Source organism: Nicotiana tabacum, chromosome 24, assembly GCF_000715075.1.
Source record: "Nicotiana tabacum cultivar K326 chromosome 24, ASM71507v2, whole genome shotgun sequence".
Taxonomy (NCBI): Eukaryota; Viridiplantae; Streptophyta; class Magnoliopsida; order Solanales; family Solanaceae; genus Nicotiana; species Nicotiana tabacum.
In genome coordinates, this window is record NC_134103.1 from 63,803,287 (window position 1) to 63,824,149 (window position 20,863).

The following is a 20,863-nucleotide window of genomic DNA, read 5'->3' on the forward strand; positions in this document are numbered from 1 at the left end:
AACATGCCGCATCTATTGCAAAATAAGGGACTGTTCTCCGGGTCATACATTGAAGACCCACAACAACATCTGAAGAACCTCCTATCAATATGTGTGACCCAAAGACAACCGAATGTGACTCCTGAAGCCATCAAGCTATTACTGTTTCCATTCTCTGGATAGGCTCAAACTTGGCTGAATTCACTCCGAATAAACTTCATTGCCACTTGGGAAGAATTAGTCAAACAGTTCTTAAACAAGTTTTATCCTCCCAACAAGACTGCAAGGCAGATTGATGAGATATTACAGTTCAGGCAAAAACCAATTGAGTCCTTACAAGAAACCTGGGAGAGGTTCAAGGGTATGCTAGTGAAGTGTCCACACCATGGCATTCCAGATCAGATGCTGGGACAGAGATTCTACATGGGTTTAGCAGATAGTTTGAAGGCCAATGTAGACGCTTCAGCTGGGGGTGCATTTTTTAGCAAGACATTCACAGAGTGCAAGATTCTTCTTGACAAGATGGCTCAAAATTCAGGATGGATGGCTAGAGGTAGGACACTTACACCAATAGTGCATTCCGTTGCTCTTGACCCAAACAATTCCCATGCAGAGAACATAGCCACTCTCATGACTCAGATGAGCATACTAACAAAGAAAATTGATGAGATGGGTACAAAGCAAGTGCACATTATTGATACAACAAATGGAGGATTGTGCACTCCTTGCATAAACCAGTCATATGTATGCTTGTGGAGTGGAGAGAATGACAATCAGGGCTTTAGAGAAGACATGAATTATGTCAATAATTTTGGAGGTCAGTGGCAAGGTGGGCAGCAATGGGGACCAGTACCAAACCAGCAGTACAAACCCAACCTGCCACAACACAACCCCAATTCTGGAGGCGCACGAACACAAGGTCAAGTTATGCTTTATCAAAGGCAGCAAGGCTATAATTAGCAACACCAGCAACAGTTGGCCTACCAACCACCTCATCAACAACAGGACAACAATATGGTAGAAGTCAGGGGTATGCTACAACAACTCATTGGAACAAATGGTAAGATGCGTGAAAAGTTAGCAGCACATGATTCAACAATCAAAGGCATTGAAACTCAACTGGGACAACTGTCTATGGCCTTGAACAATCGCCCCCAAGGAACATTGCCTGCAGATACAAATATTAACCCAAAGGAACAGAACCCAAATCAGCTAATGGCAGTGAGTCTCAGGAATGGAAGAGATTTAGACAGAGAGCAAGCAGTTGCTCAACTTAGGAGAGAAACTACGCCAACTACTCCAGTTACATTAGAGGCAGATGAGTCAGCAGAGCTCACCGAGGTTGTAATTGAACAAGCACAGGTTGACAAGGGTAAGGAGAAGGACAGTGAACAAGTCTTAAAACAGGTGGCACCTCTTCTGCCAGAAGCTTCCAACAAAGAAAAGACATCAAGTAATGGACAGAGATTGATTCCTGTACCATTCCCTCAGAGATTGGCAAAACAAAAGAAAGATGATCAATACAGGAAATTCATGAAAATTCTTCGACAGATTCAATTGAATATTCCACTGATGGATGCTTTGAGGGAAATGCCAGGGCAGGAAAAAAATGATGAAGGACCTGATATCACGCAAATTTGACTTCCAGGACCTGTCCACTGTAACTCTGACATAGACCTGCAGCGCGGTAGTGACAAGACCTATGGCCCAAAAGGTGTCTGATCCAGGTAGCTTCACTATCCCATGCACTATTGGGAGTTATGTTGTTGCTAAAGAATTGTGTGACTTGGGAGCCAGCATAAACTTGATGCCCTTGGCAATCTATACAAAACTGGGCATTGGCAGAGCTAGACCGACCTCAATATTGCTGCAACTAGCTGATCGCACAGTCAAAAGACCGATAGGAATTCTTGATGATGTGCTTGTGCAAGTGGGAAAATTTGTATTTCCTGCAGACTTTGTTATTTTTGATTGTCAGGTGGATGAAGAGATACCCATCATTCTGGGAAGGCCATTCTTAGCCATTGGGAGAGCATTAATTGATTGTGAGACTAGAGAGTTAAAAATGAGGTTGAACAATGAAGAAATAATATTCAACGTTCAACAATCCATGAGGAGACCCAGTTAATTTGCAAACTGCTCACTAGTGGAGGCCGTATATGTGATAGTGCAAGAAGAGGACGAGACCCTTAGTGTCAAGGATCCACTAGAAGCCTGCTTGATGAATTTGGAAGAGATGGACGGTGAAGGGTTGGCAGAGTGGGTCATGGCTCTCGAAGGTCAAGGATTCTGGAAAAGGGAACCTCAGTTCGAGCCCCTACGCTTAGAAGAGAGAGCAACACCACCTGCAAAACTATCAATAGAGGAGCCATCACAGCTGGACCTGAAACCGCTTCCAGCCCACCTCAGGTACGCTTTCTTGGGGCCTAATTCTACTTTGCCTGTTATTATGTCATTTAGTTTATTAGTTGTGCAGGTAGAGCAACTATTGAAGGTATTGCAAGAATGTAAGACTATTATTGGTTGGACCATGGCAGACATAAAGGGTAACAGCCCAGCCTTTTGCATGCACAAGATTTTTCTGGAAGAGGGGCACAAACCTTCCAGGGAACATCAATGACGTTTGAACCCAAATATGAAGCAAGTAGTAAAGAAGGAAGTGATCAAGTGGCTGGATGCGGGTATCATTTTCCCCATCTCTGACAGCCACTGGGTCAGTCCTGTCCAATGTGTGCCGAAAAAGGGAGGAATGACGGTCGTACAAAATGAGAATAACGAGTTGATCTCGACTCGTACAGTCACGGGGTGGCAGATTTGCATGGACTATCGGAAACTGAACATAGCCACTAGAAAGGACCATTTCCCATTGCCTTTCATTGACCAAATATGAGACAGGTTAGCTGGGCGGTCCCACTTCTATTTCTTGGATGGATATTCTGGGTATAACCAGATCTCAATAGCCCCGGAAGACAAAGAGAAAACATCCTTCACTTGTCCATATGGCATCTTTGCCTTTCGGAGAATGCCCTTTGGACTTTGCAATGCACCGACTACATTCCAGCGGTGCATGTTAGCCATTTTCACTGACATGGTGGAGGATATTATGGAGGTGTTTGTGAATGATTTCTCCGTGGTGGGGGATTCATTCGAAGATTGTCTTCACAATTTAAGAAGGGTGCTCAAAAGATGTGTGGAGACAAATTTGGTGCTGAATTGGGAAAAGTGCCATTTTATGGTACAAGAAGGAATAGTTTTGGGGCATCGAGTGTCCAATAAGGGAATTGAGGTCGACCATGCTAAAGTTGATGTGATTGAGAAATTGCCATCGCCCACTTCGGTCAAGGTAGTGAGAAGTTTCCTTGGGCACGCCGAGTTCTACAGGCGATTCATAAAAGATTTTTCCAAAATTGCTAACCCTTTATGTAAACTTCTTGAAAAGGATCAGCCCTTTGTGTTTTCTAATGATTGCAGGTTGGCTTGAGGAGCTGAAGAAGAGACTAATAACTGCACCCATCATTGTTGCACCCAACTGGGAGCAACCATTCGAGCTCATGTGCGACGCCAGTGATTATGCTATAGGAGCAATCTTGGGGCAGCGAAAAGACAAGATGATGCACCCGATTTACTATGCAAGCAGGATGCTCAGTAGTGCATAGCTCAATTACACTGTAACGGAAAAGGAAATACTGGTTGTAGTGTTTACCTTCGACAAATTCATGTCGTACTTAATTGGTTAAAAAGTTATTATTTATACTGACCATGCAGCAATTAGGTACTTGATAGCAAAGAAGGAGTCAAAGCCACGCTTGATTCGCTGGGTTCTTTTGCTACAAGAATTCGATCTGGAAATTCGTGACAGAAAGGGGACATACAATCAAGTGGCAGACCACCTCTCAAGATTGGAAGGAGCTGAAAAGAGAATGGAGATTGAAGACATAACAAAGACATTCCCGGATGAACAGTTACTTGCTGTGACAATGGAGGAGACGCCCTGGTATGCTGATATTGCTAACTATTTAGCAAGCGGTATTGTACCTTATGAACTCTCCTCAAGTCAAAAGAAAAAGTTCTTCCGCGACTGTTAAGCCTTTTATTGGGACGAACCTCTATTGTTTAAATTATGTGTAGATAACATGCTCCAGAGGTGTATCCCCGAGAAATATCAACCTTCTGTTTTGCAGGCTTGCCATGCTTCACCATATGGTGGACACTTTGGAGGAATTCGGACAGCAGCAAAAGTGTTGCAATCGGGATTGTATTGGCCTACTCTGTTCAAGGATGCCCATGCTTGGGTCAAAAGTTGCGATGAATGCCAAAGGACAGGCAACATATCTTGCCGTCACGAGATGTCGATGACAACAATTCAAGTGGTGGAGGTTTTTGACATGTGGGGGATCTACTTTATGGGGCCGTTCGTCAACTCGTATGGTAACAAATATATATTGGTAGCGGTTAACTATGTCTCCAAGTAGGTCAAAGTAGTGGCTCTCCTAACCAATGATGCAAAAGGGGTAACAAGTTTCCTAAAGAAAAACATCTTCACACGTTTTGGCACCCCGAGAGCTATAATCAGTGATGGTGGAACCCATTTTTGCAATAGAGCGTTCGCATGTCTGTTGGAAAAGTATGGAGTTCGCCACAAAGTAGCCACACCGTACCACCCACAGACGAGCGGGCAAGTTAAAGTGTCCAATAGAGAAATTAAAAGTGTCCTGACAAAGACAGTGAATGCAACAAGGACCGATTGGGCGAAGAAGCTGGATGATGCATTATGGGCATACCGCACAGAATTCAAAACTCCAATCGGTATGTCACTGTACAAGTTGGTGTTTGGAAAGGCATGCCACCTTCGAGCTCGAACATAAAGCATTTTGGGCACTACGACAGCTGAATCTGGATATAGAGACCGCAGGCACCAGCAGAGTCACTGAGTTACATGAGCTCGAGGAATTCAGCTTCCATTCTTTTGAAAATGCCAGATTATACAAAGAAAAGATGAAAATGATCCATGATAAGCACATCTTAGATCGAAACTTCAAGCCCAGAGATCTAGTGTTGTTATACAACTCGAGATTAAGGTTATTTCTGGGTAAGTTGAAGTCCAAACGGTTAGGACCCTTCAGAGTGGTGCAAGTGTTCTCAAGCAGAGCTGTGGAGATTGAATCTGAAGATGGGACAAACAAGTTCACGGTAAATGGGAAAATGATGAAACATTACCTTGGAATGGTCGAAGAGAAAGGGGATAGAGTGGTGATAACTTTGGAAGAGCCCCATTACGCAAACAATGAGTGATAATGAAAGCTTGCATCGTTCCGCGACGTTAAATCAGGCGCTTCCTGGGAGGCAACCTATGGTTTGTTGCAAATCGTCGTGCTACGATGTTAACTTAGGCGCTTTTTGGGAGGCAGCCCATTATTTTTCTTAATTTTTTGTTGTAATTGATTTTGAACGACTTGACTGACCTACTAGTGTGCACGGCAAAGATCACGCGCATCGGAAGGATTCGGGGGTCGAAATTAACCCAAGACTAGGTAAAAAAATGCTGCAAACACAAAAATTGGCTGGAGACGGAGATCCGCGGCCGCGGATTGAACCACAGATTTAGGCCTATGTTCTGCCCCCCATCCTCGGCCGCGGATTGGATCGCGGATTTTGGGACACCCTCTGCCCAGATTCGCGGCCGCGGATTGGACCACGGATTGGGGCGCGGAAGCCCGGGCTTGTCCAGGTAAGTTTTTTTATTTTAATCCCCCACCCCCTTCTTTTCCTTAACCCAAACCCTCACTTCCCCCACTTCTCTTCTTCCCTTCCTAACTCTAAGAACCCAAACCCCTCATTCCCCCCCCCCACCCCACTTCCCTTCCCTAACTTCAACAACCCAAACCCCTCACTCCCCCCAACTTCTCTTCTTCCCTCCCTAACCTCAAGAACCCAAACCCTTCCTTTCCCCCATATTTTCCTTTTAACACAAGACTCTTCTCCTTCCTTCTCTTCTCCAATCAACCGATCTCCAACCTTCATTATTCTCAAGATCTCTAAGTAAGTACATGATTTTATTCCTCTTTCTTAGTATTTTTTTTAATTTTATTTTCCTTTTCTGTATAGGGTAGTAAAATCATAGGTACTTTTGTTTGGGATTTGGATTGTGGTTTATATGTGGTATATGGAGGCTATTTGAATTGATTGATTTGGAGGAAGCCATTGTTGGCTTTGATTTGGTATTTGGGTGACTTGGGGGTACAAATGCACACTACCTGTTTGTTGATTTGCCTTAATGAGTGTTGAAGATAAATTATGACCAATTATGTAAGTGAAGTCTGAGTAACCGCCATTGGGACACATATTCCTCTATCCACTGATAGTAGTATTTATTGTGTAGGTAAAATGCAACCCTCAAGGAAGAGACACGCTACCGGGGCCTCATCAAGTGGTCATGGAGGCTCATCTCGGGGACGGGCACAGACCAATGCAGCTCAGTTTGATTATACAAGGTTTGTCTCCAGAGCTGCCCAAGACCGTTTCAGTTTGAAGGCCACAAAAAAAACCTGTATCGGAAAGGGGTATTGACAAAGCGTCCCTCTAGGATGAATGCCCTAATATGTATCGGAAGTAGATCAGGCGCAAATTGGACAGCTTTTTCGAAGAGCCGGAGGAGGGTAACTTGATGCTTGTTCGGGAGTTCTATGCTAACTGCCCTGAACATGAGGATAGAATATGCAATGTGCGACACACGAGGGTAGATGCCTCGTTAGAAGCCATCAGGAGAGTGTATCGATTGCCTGAATTCAATGGGGAGGAAGATTTCTATGATACCTACCGGAGAGAACCCATCACATGTAACAGGTTTTTCAGAACTATCTGTGCACCAGACAAAGAGGTAGTGTAGGTTGTTCCGGGATCAAAGCTACACTCTTCCTCACTCACTTTTGAAGGAAAATGCTGGTTGTACATCATCAACAGTCGCTTACTGCCGTCCCATAACACCACGGTGGTAAATGGTCCGAGAGCAGCCTTGATATGGTGCTTCGTGAATGGCCATGACTTCGATGTGGCCAAGGTTCTTCAGTCTCAAATGTTCGTCCGTTCAACACAGAAGAGGTATGGGTTCTTTTTCCCCTATCTGATCACTAGATTGTGCCGGGCAGCAAGGGTTCCTGAGAACCCAAATACGGATGGCATGGTAAAGAAAGAAGCAAAGTTCCGGGCAGACAAAGTGACCATCGAGAAAGACTCGGTGGCCCTAGGAGCAGCTCATAGTGACGATTCTGATGCGTCGGAAGAGGGCGACGAAGGGCAGGAGGAGGTTGAACCTGCATCACCACCACAGGAACAAGTTGCAGTGGCTGAAGGACCATCCCAGGTCAAACGGAGCATGCGAATGACAGCCCTAGAACAAGACATGGTAGGACTGCGCACTTCCGTCACGGAATTGGGGACCAGAGTTGATGCTTTGGCAACCCAAAATGCGAAGTCAGAAAAGAAAATCATAGGTTGGCTGTGTGCGCTGGGGAGAGCATGTCATCTCGACCCTGGCACTGTCTCCGATCAAGACTGATCCACCAGAGAAGTTCCTTTACCTCACATTACTTTACTTTGTATGACATGGGGACATACCATCTTTTTAAGTGTGGGGTGGGGGATACTTTGTTGTATGTAGATAGTTTCATAGTTTATTTGTATAAATCAATTTCGACTTGGCCCAACGATGGATATCATTCGACAGGTTTCGTGAGGGACTAAAGTCGAAAGAAAAAAAAAGATTTTCTTTCGTAGTAGTGTATTAATTCCCCCTTGGTTTTTCTTCAAACCATGGTTCTTTTCCAAGGGTTTTGTTTGAACCGGGTGTAGTTAGCTTTTTATTTTTTTTTAGTTAGGAACTTATGGGCTATAGGCATAATTAAAATAGGAAGCCTTGTTTTGATTTTGTAATGACTTGAATATAGCGATTACTTTAGTGTGACGCTTAGGCTCATGTGTTGACTCTTATAAGAAGGCCTTAAAATGTATGTTCTTAATTTGGCTGAAATACCCTGATATGAGTGTTTGATGATCTAATCTAGAATGAGTCATGTGCCATGTGTGTGGGAGGCTTGTTATATTCTGTGCACAACATTTAACACCTAGAACTTGCCCTGTGTGTCTGCAAAGCGAAATGGTAGTATTGTTTAGTCTGGGAAGTGATATAGGCATTTCTTTGTTGAACCATATATATACATACTCCACCCACCTATTTGCTATCTACCATAGTTAACCCCATTGAGCCTGTAATCCTGTTTCCTTGGCAACCACATTACAAGCCATATCCCTTGTTTGAATTGACCATCTTTTTGAATTCTTTACCTCTCGTAAGCACTGGAAATACTATGAATTTACAAAGGATAAAGCGTGGGGTAGTTGATGGAGCTTTTGAGTGGAACTAGGAAATAAGGAGAAAGGTAAATCTTGTTGGAAAAGGCCACTTGAAAAAAAGAAGAAGAGAAGAACATTGTTAATAGTGTATCATGTTGATTGGTAATAAATCTTTGGTGGCTTTTAAGGTAATTGTGCTCAAAGAAGAAGTGTGGGGTGGTATATGTGGTGTTAAAAAAAATATTGGTTTAACTTAGGTATGGACTTGATTGTAAAATAAATGTATTAAAGTGCTTAGGGAGGTATAGTCACTATTATATATCCAAATATATCCTACCCAACCTACAACCTACATTACATCCAAATAAAGTCCTACTTGATCCTAGATTGAGTGAGCTCAATTGGTAGAGTTGTACACTACGGGCAGGCATATAATGTGTTTTCTGTGGCACAAGAATATCATTTCTGAGGGTGAGTGAATTATGTTCCTTTTAAAGTTCCTCAGTATGTGTGAATTTTACTGATTGTGAAATGAGTCTCTTTTGTTGTGAGCAGGCACTTGCTTCATGAAGGAGAGGTAAGTTTGGACCTTTGATATAGAGTAAGTAAGCCAGTTAGGAACATTGCGTGGCTAGAGGGAGTCAACTCTTGAGGTGTAGATGTTGCACTAATGTACTCAATTTATGTGAAATATTCTTGGTGTGACGAGTAGGGAAGTCGCTCAGTGAAATTAAGCCTCTTAGAGTGTGGTTTGATTGCTCGGGGACGAGCAATGGTTTAAGTGTGGGGTGTTGATAGTAGGCTATATTCATACAATTTAGACACTACTTACACTCTAATTTAGCCGCACTTTATTGATATTTGAATGCTAAAAGATAACAAAATGCTCTAATTAAGAATTTGATGCTTTACAGGAGCTACTCCGAGCTAGGAGGGAGCTAGCGAGTGTTTTGGAGTCAACATGGAATGTGAAAGGGCAATCGAAGGTTAGCCCGGTCGAAAAGGAGCGAGAAAAGCAAGCGAAACGACCCCTCCAGGTGCGCGGCCGCAGAGTGGGCCGCGAACTCAAGGCAGTGAGGCAGTCCAAATCCACGGCCGGATCCGCGGTCGGATTCGGGGCCGCATACGGGCGGACGAAAGCCAAACACGCAGGGTTAATTATGTAATTTTGTAGGCGACTAACCTAAACCTATATGAAACCTAAACTCACCTAGAAGTGAGAGATAACAGTTTTTAGAAGATTTTAGAGGCAAGAACGAGGGGGAGAAGACGGATAAATTCCTAAGAGTTTTCATCTTCTACTTGATAGTTCTATTTGTTGATTATGAATTATTTTAGTAATTTGTTTTCCATTAGCATGAGTAGCTAAATCTGTTATCTAGGGTTGATGGAACCAATTGTTGGATGAAGTCTTGACTCTATTTTGTTATAATTGAGTCGTGTTTGTTCTATGATTGTTCAATTATGTATTGTATTGTGGTTTATTAAAAGAGCCCTCGATTAATCGTGTCTATTCACCTTGTGTTGCTTGAGAAAGAATACTTGGTTAGATTGTTGTTGAACAACACCACTTTTGGGGAAGTTAAGAGATTAATTACTTGTATTTAAAAGTGGGGTTAGAAAAAACGAAGCTTTGGTGGGATGATTCTGAGTTGCATAAATTGTTAACTAGAGTAGTTCGAGAGAATGCTTCTAGTAAATTATCGTAATTGATCGAAAGGTAATTACGGTAGCCCGGAACTCATAATCCTCATAGAGTATTACGGCGAGATTATAGCTAAAGAGTTGAGAATTAATCCGGCAATTGGGGAAATCAATAACCCTAGATCCTTTTACCCTTGAATTCAATTTTAGTCTTGATTATTGCTAATTTTATTATCATTTTTCCTTGGCTAAATAAATTCCACTGATTATTCATAAAACTATTGCATCTGGAAGTTGTCTGAGCTTATCATTAGCATTATTTAAGGTTGTAGTAAATAGGTTAGTTCCCTGTGAGATTCGACTCCGGACTTGAACGGGGTTATGTTTGCAACGACCGCTTAGTCCTTCTTACAAGGCATAGTTGGGCGTTATCAGCCATCCTCCCAGGCCATTTCAGTCAGCGCTTCAGGCATCTCACAGTGCTTCATGGAGTCATGGTCCTTATGTACCTTATTCTGGGCAGCTAGCCTACAGTGCACCATCAGCTCCTATCAGTGTGCCTCCAATTCAGAGTTATCACCGTGGTTATCCAGCCCGATCGGGTCAGCTTCAGCTTTAGCATCCATAGCAGCAAGATGGGTGTTTTGAGTGTGGAGGTACTGGTCATATCAAGAGGTTATGTCCGAGATTGTTGGGCGGCATGCCACAACAGAGTTCTCGTTCCATGGTTCCGGCACCGGTTGCTCCACAATACGCTCATCCAGCTACAGGAAGAAGATAGACATCCAAAGGTGGAGGTTAGGCCATTAGAGGTGGAGGTCAGGCCGGTAGAGGTGGAGGCCAACCAGCTAGAGGCCGTCCTAGAGACGTAGGCCAGAGTGATGGGGCCCAGCCCCGATTTTATTCTTTCCCAGCTAGGCCTAAGGCCGAGTCATCTGACGCCCTTATCACAGGTATTGTTCCAGTTTTCCATAGATATGCTTCAGTTCTATTTGATCCGGGATCTACTTATTCCTACGTGTCGTCCTATTTTGCTTTTTATCTAGTTGTGCCTCGTGATTATTTGAGTGCTCCTATGTATGTGTCCATGTCGGTGAGAGATTATATTGTTGTAGATCATGCCTATCGCTCGTGTGTGATTACTATTGGGAGTCTTGAGACTAGTGTAGATCTTTTACTTCTTGATATGGTAGATTTGATGTTATCTTGGGTATGGATTGGATGTCACCTTATCATGCTATATTGAATTGTCATGCCGCGATGGTGACCTTAGCCATACAGGGTTGCCTCGATTAGAGTGGCGAGGGACTCCTGGACATTCTACCAGCAGATTTATTTGTTATGCGAAGTCTCGACGTATGGTCGAGAAGGGATGTCTAGCTTATTTGGCTTATGTTCGTGATTCGAGTGCGGAGATTCCTTCCATGGATTCAGTACCTGTTGTGCGTGAGTTTCCAGAGGTGTTTCCTGCAGATCTGCAAGGGATGCCACCCGACAGAGATATTGATTTCTGTATTGATTTGACTCCGGGCACTCAGCCCATTTCTATTCCACCATACTGTATGGCCCCACTGGAGTTGAAGGAATTGAAAGAGCAGTTGCAAGATTTGCTTGATAAGGGATTCATTAGACCTAGTGTATCACCCTGGGGTGCACCCGTGTTGTTCGTGAAGAAGAAAGATAGGTCGATGAGAATATGTATATACTATCGGCAGTTGAACAAGGTCACTATCAAGAATAAGTATCAGTTGCTGAGGATTGATAACTTATTTGATCAGATCCAAGGTGCCAAAGTGTTTTTAAAGATTAATTTGAGGTCTGGCTACCATCAGTTGAATATTAGGGCATCCGATGTCCCTAATACAACTTTTCGGACTCGGTATGGGCATTATGAGTTCCTAATGATATCATTTGGGTTGACAAATACCCTAGCAGTATTTATGGATTTGATGAACCTGGTATTCAAGTCCTATTTGGATTCTTTTATGATTGTATTCATTAATGATATCTTGATCTACTCCCGCAGTCGAAAGGAGCATGAGCATCATCTTTGGATTGTACTTCAAACTCTGAGAGATAGTCAGTTATATGCCAAGTTTTTAAAGTGTGAGTTTTGGTTAGACTCAGTCGCCTTTTGGGGCATGTTGTATTGGCAAAGGACATAAAAGTGGATCCTAAGAAGATTGAGGCAGTTCAGAACTGGCCTAGAACTACTTCAGCTACAGATATCCGGAGTTTCCTAGGTTTGGCGGGTTATTATTGCAAGTTCGTGGAGGGGTTTTCATCCATAGCATCCCCATTGACTGGATTGACCTAGAAGGGTGCCCCATTCAGATGGTCGAATGAGTGTGAGCTGAGCTTTCAGAAGCTCAAGATTGCTTTGACTACGGCGCCAGTGTTGGTGTTTCCCACAGGTTCAGGATCCTACACGGTGTATTGTGATGCATCTCGTATTGCGCTCGTTACATTATTGATGCAGGATGGCAGTGTGATTGCATACGCACCGCGGCAGTTGAAGGTTCATGAGAAAAATCACCTTGTTCATGACTTAGAGTTGGCAGCCATTGTTCATGCACTAAAGATTTGGAGGCACTATCTTTAGGGTGTGTCGTGTGAGGTATTCACGGATCATCGGAGTCTACAGTATTTGTTCAAGCAGAAGGATCTCAACTTGAGGCAGATGAGGTGGTTGGAATTGTTGAAAGACTATGATATCACCATTTTGTATCATCCAGGGAAGGCCAATATGGTGGCCGATGCCTTAAGTAGAAAGGTTGTGAGTATGGGTAGCCTTGCGTATATTCCAGTTGGTGAGAGACCGTTTGCATCATATGTTCAGGCTTTGGACAATCAGTTCGTGAGGTTAGATATTTTGGAGCCTAATCGTGTTCTAGCTTGCACGGTCTCTCGGTCTTCCTTGTATGAGCGCATCAGAGAGCCTCAGTATGATGACCCCCATTTGCTTGTCCTTAAGGACACAGTGTGGCACGGTGGTGCCAAGCAGGTTACCATTGGTGATGATGGCGTTTTGCAGATGTAGGGTCGGATTTCTGTGCCCAATGTGGATGGGCTTCATAAGTTGATTCTTGAGGAGGCCCACAGTTCCCAGTATTCTATTCATCCGAGTGCCGCCAAGATGTATCAGGACTTGAGGCAACATTATTGGTGGATGAGGATGAAAAAGGATATAGTTGCACATGTAGCTCGGTGTCTGAATTGTCAGCAAGTAAAGTACGAGCATCAGAGGCCTGGTGGTTTGCTTCAGAGGCTGGAGATTCCTGAGTGGAAGTGGGAGCGTATTATTATGGATTTTGCTATTGGGCTCCCATGGACTCAGAAGAAGTTCGACGCGGTATGGGTCATTATGGACAGGTTAACCAAATTAGCACATTTCATTTCAGTGGCAGTTACCTATTCTTCAGAGCGGTTAGCAGAGATCTACATCCGCGAGATCGTTCGTCTTCATGGTGTGCCAATGTCCATCATTTCTGATCGAGGTACGCAGTTCACCTCGCACTTCTGGAGGGTCGTACAACGTGAGTTAGGCATGCGGGTTGAGTTGAGTATAACATTTCACCCCCAGACGGGATGGACAGTCCGAGCGCACTATTTAGATATTGGAGGATATGCTTCGCGCTTGTGTTATGGATTTTAGGGATTCTTGGGATCAGTTCTTACCGCTTATTGAGTTTGCCTACAACAACAACTACCAGTCGAGCATTCAGATGGCTCCCTATGAGGCATTATACGGGAGATGGTGTCGTTCGCCAGTTGGATGGTTCAAGCCGGGAGAGGCTCGGTTGTTAGGTACCGATTTGGTTCAGGATGCCTTGGAAAAGGTCAAGATTATTCAAGATCGACTTCGCACAGTTCAGTCTAGGCAGAAGAGTTATGCCGAACGTAGAGTTCGTGATGTTGCATTCATAGTGGGAGAGAGGGTATTGCTTCGGGTTTCACCCATGGAGGGTGTGATGAGGTTCGGAAAGAAGAAAAAGTTGAGCCCTAGGTATATCAGACCCTTTGAGATTCTTGAGAGAGTGGGTGAGGTGGCCTACAGGCTCGCATTTCCACCTAGTTTATCGGTAGTGCATCCGGTGTTCCATGTGTCCATGCTCCGGAAGTATCACGGTGATCCGTCCCATGTGTTAGATTTCAGCTCAGTCCAATTGGACAAAGATTTTGACTTATGAGGAGGAGCCGGTGGCTATTCTAGCCCGCCAGGTCCGGCAGTTGATGTCTAAGAGTTATCCTTCAGTTCGAGTGTAGTTGAGAGGTCATCCGATCGAGGCAGCCACGTGGGAGTCTGAGTCGGATATGCGAGTAGATATCCATACCTTTTCACCAGTCCAGATACCTTTCTATGTCCATTCGAGGACGGACATTTATTTTAGAGGTGGAGAATGTGATGACCCAATAGGTCAATTTCAGTTTTAGCCTTCATTTTTGTGTTTCGAGACTTCAGATAGCTCTGTTCAGCCTTCCTCGATTTACGTGCGCAGTCCGTGTCTCTTTCCGAAAAAATTTTATGTGAAAATTTGATGAAAATGTGAAATTTTGCCTTAAAACTCATTTGAGTTGACTACGGTCAACGTTTTGTGTAAACGGACCCGAATTAGTATTTTGACGGTCCCGGTTAGAGGTGTCAATGGTTTGGTTCGGTTCGGCCAGTTATTTTATAAAATTTATACCATACCAATTTTTTGGTTATTCAATAATGTATAACCAAAATTAGACTTTTCGAAACCGTCCCAATCATGTCGGTTTCTCTTCGGTATCGGTACGATTCGGTTAATTTTCGGTACTTGTTTTGAATATCATGTAAAAGTCACTAGTAGAAGTAGAATGCAATAACATATATACTTTTATAGGACTTAGCAAAACTGCCTAGATATCTTTACTGTTTAAAGAGTGATGAATTATAAAAACATAAAAGATGGCTAGAGTATAGATCCATCAACTATTCTACAACAGTGTAAAAGAAACTAAGCAAAGACAAAAAAAGATATAAATCACACGAGTGAAAAGAATTGGGATTTTGGGTTTAGTTACTTGTTGACTTGTAACAACTTTCATAATTCCAAGGCCAAACAAAAAAATTTAATGCTTTATTATTTTTAAACTTAATATATATGTTTTTATAATTCCAAAACTCGAGGAAAAATTTAATATTTTATTATTTTAAAACTTAATATATAAATATATTTTTTACATGTAAATTTATTCGGTACGGTTCGGTATTTTTTTGGTTTATTTTTATAAAATAAAAAACCTACCCTAATTATTGGTACGGTTATATATTTATATAAAAACCTACGGTTTTATTAAAAAAAACCTAAAAATCAGTTCGGTACGGTACGATTCTGTCGGTTTAGTCGGTTTTTAAATATTCATTGACACCCTTAGTCCCGGTGGGTTCGTATCATAATTTGGGACTTGGCATATACCCGGAATTGAATCCGGAAGTCCCTAACTTGATTTAACGTAATTTGTTGAAAACTAGTAATTTGAAGGCTAAAAGAATTCCTAAGTTTGACCGTAGGTTGACTTTGTTGCTACCGGATTCGGATTTCAATTCCGGAACTTATTATAGGTTCATTTCAGTATTTATAACTTGTTTGCAAAATTTAGTACAAACGGAGTTGATTTGACGTGATTCGGACGTCCGGTTGTAAAGTTGCATGTTCTTGAGTTTCTTTGAAAATATCATTCATTTTGATGTCCGATTCATAGTTCTAGGTGTTATTTTGGTATTTTGATCGTGCGAGCTAGTTCGTATGATGTTGTTACACTTGTGTGCATGTTTGATTTGGAGCCTGAGGGGCTCGAGTGAGTTTCGGATAGGCTACAGAGTGATTTTTGAACTTAGAAAAATGCTGGTGCACCATGTCTGCAGATCTCGCATTTGCAAGAACCTGTTCGCAAATGCGAGCCTCACAAATGCAAGGTCAGGCTCGCATGTGCGATGTTGGTGGGGGATGGGTCAGCTTTTGCGAAGTTAAGTCCGCAGATGCGATGGTGGGCAAGTTTGCATTTGCAAACTTTTGTGTCGCATTTGTGACTAAAGGAAAACTGGAGCAGACTCGCATTTGCAAATTAATTGTTCGCATTTGCGAACAGCCCTGGTTCGCTTTTGCGATAACTTCATTGCATTTGCGAGGAAAGCAGGCTCAGTGACTTTTTCGCTTTTGCGAAGAGTTGATCGCTTTTGCGATAACTGCAGCTGTGTAAAAGAGGGGGGAAACGAGATTTAGCTCATTTATCACAAACTCTCAACCCTAAACACCCTAGAGGCAATTTCCTAAGAGGATTTTCTTCCCAAAAAAGTTTGTAAGCAACTTTAATCTATTTCTTCTCAATTACCCATTACTTTCCAAGTATTTTCAATATTAAATCTAAGATGTTTTTGGTAGAAATTAGGGATTTGGGTAGAATTGGGATTTAGACCTCAAATTGAGGTCGGATTTCAAAACTAATCACATAATAGGGGTGAATGCGTAATCAGATTTTGATCCTAATCTCGGGTTTTGACCAAGCAAGCATGGAGTTGACTTTTATTGACTTTTTGGGAAGAGTGCAAAGATCTTAACTTTATGTATTATAATTGTTTTTCCTAACATTGTTTGTTGATATTAAGTCGATTTTGGTTAGATTTGCTTGGTTTGGAGGTGAATTTTAGAGGAAAGACCCTGGTTTAGCTTTGATTTGATTGCGGAGCGAGATAAGTATTGGGTCTAACCTTTATTTGAGGAAATTAGGAACCCTTGAACTATATGTTATGCGAATTACATATGTAATGGCATATATGCGAGGTGACGAGTATATATACGCCGTCAAAGTAATTGTTTCCATGCTTTGTCGTATTTTATTAATTATCTTCTTCTATCTATTAACTGTTACATGCTTTAATTGCTTTCTATGCCGTAACTTGTTACTTGTCATCTATTTACTCTTGTATTGAAATGTTTATTTCTTCCATGATTCCATGATTAATTTATACTTGCCTTAATTATCTTACTTGTATACTTTAACTCATATATTTGGCTTGCCTTATTACTTTGTGTTAATTGTAGCATTCCTTGATTTGGTACGGGGTTCCTTATTGCTTTGCTTTCATATACTTTAATCGTAGAGATTCTCGTGAATTAAGTTGTTGAATTAATTATATTTATTAATTTTGTTTATGGATCGGGTTGTACGCCACAACATGTGGAATAAAAGAGGATTGATATTGATATGGTGGGATCGGGTTGCACGCCACAACGGATTTTATATGTGATTTTTATATGGTGAAATAAGGAAGGATTATGATAGAGATTCTGATTATATGGTGGGATCGGGTTGCGTGCCGCAACAGATTTTATATGTTATTCTTGATATTGATATGGTGAAATAAGGGAGGATTTTGTTTGTACAGTGGGATCAGGTTGCGCGCCGCAATGGATTGTATGTGTTGTATTCATTGTTGTATTGTGTTAGCTTCCAGTATTTTCATATTATATTCTAAGGAATGATATTTCCGGATTCACTGATTTCGAGGATTGAGTTATTTTCATTAGTTTACTACTTCGCCGTTATTCCGATTTTCTTTCCTATTATTATTTTTATACTGCGTACAAGTTATTGTAAGTGACCCACCTTAGCCTCATCACTACTTCGTCGAGGTTAACCTCGACACTTACAGAGTACATGGGATCGGTTGTACTCATACTACACTCTGCACTTCTTGTACATATTTTGGAGTCGCTCTTAGCGACGGTCAGTAGATTGCTCGGATTGATTGCTTGACGGAGACTTGAGGTACAACTGCATGGCGTCCGCAACCCTGAAGTCCTCTTTCATACCACTCTAGTTGTTTACTGTATTTCAGACGGTTTTGCTTTCATTCAGACTTTTATTTGTAGTACTTTAGTCGCTCGTACACTTGTGACACCAGTTCTGGAATTGTATCTAGATATTGTTGTTATTTTGGTTAATATGAATTAGGTATTAATGCAAATACAATCTCTTATTTTGGATTTTGATTGTTGCTGTTTGAAAACTAATTCAAATTTGTAGTAGGAAACCTTAATTGTTTAGGATTTGATATTTGCTAGTTTATTTAATTCATGTCTAAATAGAATTTGTAGTCAGAATTATATAGGAATAGGTCTTCATATTTCTAGTTAAAATAGGATTCGTACAACTATAAATATGAGTATTACTAGCTTATTTTGTGGGTCGAGAAGTAGAAAGAAAAAATAAAGATTTGTGGAGAACTGAAGAGTGCATTAGAGATTTATAATATAATATTTTTCTTTCACATTGGTATCAGAGCTTCTACGATCATGAGAGAGAATCAAGTAGCTTCTGTTGTCGAGGGGCGCCGCTGGCCAATGTGTTCCGCCCACCTAGCCAAAAATTATATCGGCAAATACCTGGCCAATGATTATATTGGAAAAAGTTGAGCCAATGATACATACATGAAAACAATAATCATGCTGAGAAGAATTACCAAAAATAAATTACAAGCTTAAAGAGGTGCAAGAAAATATGGCACAAGAGGAAGAAGCTCTTCTAAAAGTTGGAGAGAAACAAATCAAAAAATTGGGTGTTGGAAAGATGTACTCCAACAAATTAAAGGTTGAAGAGAAGTGCTTCAACAAAATTGGATGGTGGTGACAAAGTGCATTAATGTGAGTTGAAGACAGGTACTTCAACAAAATTGGGTGTTGGTGACAAAGTGCATCAATGGTAGTTGAAGACAAGTGCTTCAACAAAATTATATGTTGGTGACAAAGTGTATCAAACGTTAGCTGAAGACATGTGCTTCAACAAAATTGATTGTTGGTGACAAAATGCACCAATGAGAGTTGGAGATAAGTACTTCAACAAAAATAAAAATTGGAGAGAAGTGCTCCAACACAACAACAACAACAAAAAAGTAAGATGTATACAACTTTGAATTACGAGAGAATATTAGAAAACTAATTCAAAGTTATAGTAGAAAATCTTAATTGTTTAGGATTTGATATTTGCTAGTTTATTTAATTCATGTCTAAATAGGATTTGTAGTCATAATTATATAGGAATAAGTCTTTCTACTTTTAGTTAAAATAGGCTTTGTACTCTTATAAATAATGGTATTGCTAGTTTATTTTAAGTGTGCAAATGGGTAGAGATTTGTGAGGAGAATTATAGAGATCATTCGAGGTTTATAAAATTATTTTCCTTCGGTTGCTTCATGAAATTTTGGTAAATATTACGACTTGGCCTTGTAACATATTTATTGTAAAAATACGCTAAAGTTATTGCCTTTTGTTTGAAATCTTCTCTCAATTACTGACTATGAGATGGAGTATCATAAGTTCAATCTGATAGCCTTTGTGTTTACATGGGTTGATATACTGAAACAAATCAAATAACAACCAAACCAGTTTGCTATATTGATTCACGAAATAGAACTGCAAACAACTAAAATTCAGTAAAAGGACAGCTGAAAGATAAGAGAGAGGGATGAGAAAACAAAATACACCATAGAAGAAGGGGACGAGAAGTACAACTCAGAGAAAGGGATGAGGGAATACAACCACTTCATAATAGTTGGCATAAAACTTTATTTCTAACCCCTAGTCCTTTAGCAATTGTTAATTGGGCTTGGATTCCAAAAGGTTTCATTCACCAACCGAATCCGGCCTGGATCACAACACATACATTATTCAATATTTGGTCTCTCGTGATAAGTCAACATTGGTAGACACATAACTAAATTGACATTTAAGACTTATCTCGATTCTTATTGTCCCACTTCTCCTTTTCCTATTGTCTTATATAGAAGTGAATCTAGACATGACACTTAATTTAATTAATTATAATACACTTCATTTATAAAAATATAGTTAGAATGAATATTTTATACTCGTAGTAATACTACTATCCTAGTCTGCATATGATATCATACGTGTATTTTTTAAATTAATATTGTGCAAAACAAACAAAAAGCTCAGTTTCAGGATCCAGAGTATATATTAAAAATAATTGTTCCTCATAGTAACAACCAATCAAATATTTTCTAAAGAATATTTATAAAGTTTGATCAATTATGTCATTTTCATAACCATCAAGTTACGTCATTTTCCAATTAGAACATTGCCTTTCCTTAAAGTTGCACTTCATATATATTCCTACTCTTAGCATAGTTAAAAGTAGAATAAAAGAACCTAACTGCAGAGTGTTAAAAAGGTCCCGTAATCAAACTCTTTTCTTTTTCCTTCCCAAATCTCGTCTACAAAGCCAATTTTCAACTTATGCCTTTACCCCTTTCATTTTTATATTTTTATCCCCCCATTCCAAATTGGTGATATTTTGATTTTGCCAATCCAATTCAACGCACACGATCGTTGAAATGGAGGGAGTACTAAATATTAGGAGGCAAATATTAAAATGAGAATACTTTAGTTAACCATAATTAAGTGATAAATAAAAATCTATGCAATAAATCTCTTCATACAATTTATTTGCCATATTTTTCAATTTGAGATACGGCAAAATGTTCGATACCATTCTATTTTGTAAAACTTTCATACACTTACACGAATTCAAGTAAAAATTAATTTTGATTTAAATGTTAATGTGTTATTCTTCTGGCAAACTAACTTTTAAATTATTACTATTATTTTTAATTTTTTTGTCACCACAACTAATATAAGACATATATAAAAATCTATATCTATATCTACATCTATATCTATATCTATATTTATACTATATTAAAAGCACGAAGGCCCTTAGTGAAATATCGTTCACTTTTTTTATCCCTTAAATATAGATTTCACATTGAATAAAATCGTCATTTAAATTTTCTCCTAATATTTAGGAGTTTTAGATTAGCTAAATTTAATGCATTAAATTAAAT

General features: G+C 40.5%; 1 non-coding gene across 1 annotated transcript; it reads right to left on the bottom strand.

Moving 5' to 3' along the window:
- Positions 1–264: 264 nt before the first annotated feature.
- Positions 265–371, bottom strand: LOC142178658 (small nucleolar RNA R71). Its single transcript, XR_012706928.1, has one exon. It is a non-coding gene; the product is annotated as a small nucleolar RNA R71 (small nucleolar RNA).
- Positions 372–20,863: the final 20,492 nt, after the last annotated feature.